The following is a 2,722-nucleotide window of genomic DNA, read 5'->3' as shown; positions in this document are numbered from 1 at the left end:
CAAGAGAGAGATTCGGGAGGCAAGCTAGCAGTTAGCAAACCAGAGGCCAGGCAATAGCTTTAGAGCCGGGGCAAGGCAATGCTAACATTAGGCAGATCCGGCTAGCAAGTTAGGCTTTTGGGACGTTGCTGATAGGGTAAGTCTGTTTTTGCCTCTTCCTCGCGGTGACGTCGATAGACGCAGTCGTGGAATTAGTAGGGTCCAGGTGCTTCATAGGAGCTTAGCAGGCCAGCAGGTTTAGCAGAATGCGGCCTTCAGGCGGGCGTCATCGCCTGAGGGGCCTGTTGGAGTCCTCAGCAGCAATTATTTCCGAGATTACAGTCGTAGAGGATCGGCGGGGTTCCGTGCCCCGTAGCGGCAGTAGAAGGGTCCGGATTTGTAGCCAGAAGTGGGCTTCGGTGGTAGCACAGGAGCTTGGCCGGGCTAGGCTTCAGCCTAACTGGTGTTTGCTCCGGGATGGAAACGCTGCCAGGAGTGGTCACCGGGATTGCGGTTAGCTAGTTGCGAAGATCCAGTATGAAAATGTTCAGAGTTTGCAGTAGGAATCCGGGATTATGGAGAGAAATAGTACGTTATGTTCTGGTTTTGAGTCACGTTGTTCGAACTGGCGAGAGCTTTCCTAGCTAAAGTTAGCTGATGACGCTAGCAATGGTTTGCTAACTGATAGCTGAGATATGTTTTAGTTAGTTAGCTGGCTAGCTTCAGTTGAGGGATTCCAGATCCGAAGTAAATAGAAATACTTTAGAAAAAAGCAGATCCACTCCACATTGGGTGAGGCGGGTTGCAGGAGAGTATTTAGAAGATGAGGTTTAGGAAAATATTTAACATTTGTTACATCTATAATTTATAAGTGAAGGTAAGCCGTTATAACATACATGTTATTAAAACTCACAGCACAAAGTGGTTATGCCTTTTATAATATAGTATTTTAAATATAGTATTTTCTCATGGGAAAATTACACCTCTGTCAACAGATTCTACAGAGGTGTCCCTGGACCCAGAGACAGCGCACCCCAAGCTGGTCATCTCCCTGCGCGGTGACAGTGCCACCTACACAGACACCTGGCAGGAACTACCAGAGCTCCCAGGACGCTTTGACACCACCCTCAACGTGATCAGCTTGCAGGGCTTCAGCTCCGGGCGTCACTACTGGGAGATAGATGTGGCTGGGAAGACTTACTGGGAGCTGGGCCTCACCTACCCCACCATCTCCCGCAAGGGCCGGGCCGAGAACTGCTGGCTGGGCCGCGGCTCTGACTCCTGGGCCATGGAATTCTTTGACGGGGAGTACACAGCCTGGCACGGTGGGGTGCCCCACCAGCTGCCTGTCACGAAACACTTAAGCCGTATTGGGGTCCTGTGTAGTTTCCCAGCGGGCCTTGTGTCTTTCCTGGGGGCGGACAGCATGACCCCTCTGTTCTCGTTTTGTGTGGGGGCGTTCAAGGACTGTCTCCACCTGGCATTGTGCCCAGGTCACGACCACAACGGTACGAACGCCAAACCCATTTTGATCTGTAACGCACCTCCAACTCCTAGTTCTTTCCAGAATGCCCAAGAATGCTGACTCTGCTCCTTATGATACTCAAAGGGAATGATTCCCTTTTTAAGCAATTTTATCTCAACACGTATTCTGACCTTGAATTTAGGCATGAGAATAGCACACTATTCACCCGCTTTTCTTTTGGGGTGGATATCTAATATCTAATGAAGGTGTGGCAGAGGTGTCTACAGATTCGCCGTATTCTGACCTCGACTTAATGCCCTAATAATTCAGCCACCTTTATGCAAGAGGAAAAAGTATCAACTTAATATTTTCCAATAGAAATAACACCATTCTCCATTTGGTGTAATTCACAATTTCATGAGAGCTATTGATAAAAGCTAGGTAAATTAGTAATCCATTTGGATAAGGGGATTGTAAATATTAATGATACTTGTTTTAGATATATTTTATCTTATAATCACTGGAGACAATTGTGAAACCAGTCATATGGCAGCAAATTTAAGCATATCGACATATCAACTTTCTCACAGTAAAGATTCTGAAATGCATTATGCAGAATTTTAATTGTACATCCTTTTAACTTGCAGGGATGGGCCCTCTTGAATATCTTAATTATAGGCTACCCCAACTTTCTCTGTTGTAAAAGGACATCAACAACTGAAAAACAGAGTCAGCGGGGAAATGATGCAGCTGACAAAGCAGCCAAAGAAAGCTGGTGGATACACCCCGAGACAAATGATACTTCAGATTCAACCAGCTCGGACTGAGCTCACAGGGCAACACATAAAAAGAACTCCAGTTTTCAGCAGGACCCTATGAACCACTCAGTATGGGGACAGAAAGGGGCCACCAAGGACCTGATGAACTGTGGAGATGCCATGAAGGCAGACTAGTGGCCCCTGCAAACCTCTGTCCAGAACTATTACGAGAAGCTCATGGGCCCACTCACGAAGGCAAACGGAAAACTTTACAGAAGGTGTCCCACATCTCTGGTGGCACCCCACATGATAGACATGACAGATTTGTTTTGTGACGAGTGTAGCATTTGTGGTAGCCACAATCCAAAGAAACCATATCAAACGCCCATGGGTTCATACCCAGTCCCAAATGCTTGTTTTCAGGACATCAGCATAGATTACACAGATATGGGGCAAGACAATGTGACAAATGGAAAAAGGTACCTGTTAGTTATGGTAGACAGGTTCTCTAAATAGGTAC

The 2,722-nt window shown here is 46.8% G+C and overlaps 1 pseudogene; it reads left to right on the top strand.

Annotated features, from left to right (window-relative positions):
• The window catches only part of LOC111978217 (probable E3 ubiquitin-protein ligase TRIML1), a 20,609-nt pseudogene extending 18,473 nt beyond the window's left edge, over nt 1–2,136 (top strand).
• The last annotated feature ends 586 nt before the right edge of the window (nt 2,137–2,722 follow it).

This window comes from Salvelinus sp. IW2-2015, linkage group LG18 (assembly GCF_002910315.2).
Source record: "Salvelinus sp. IW2-2015 linkage group LG18, ASM291031v2, whole genome shotgun sequence".
In the NCBI taxonomy this organism is placed as follows: domain Eukaryota; kingdom Metazoa; phylum Chordata; class Actinopteri; order Salmoniformes; family Salmonidae; genus Salvelinus; species Salvelinus sp. IW2-2015.
Note: the sequence above shows the minus strand (reverse complement) of the source record. Positions and strands in the feature narration are given on the sequence as shown.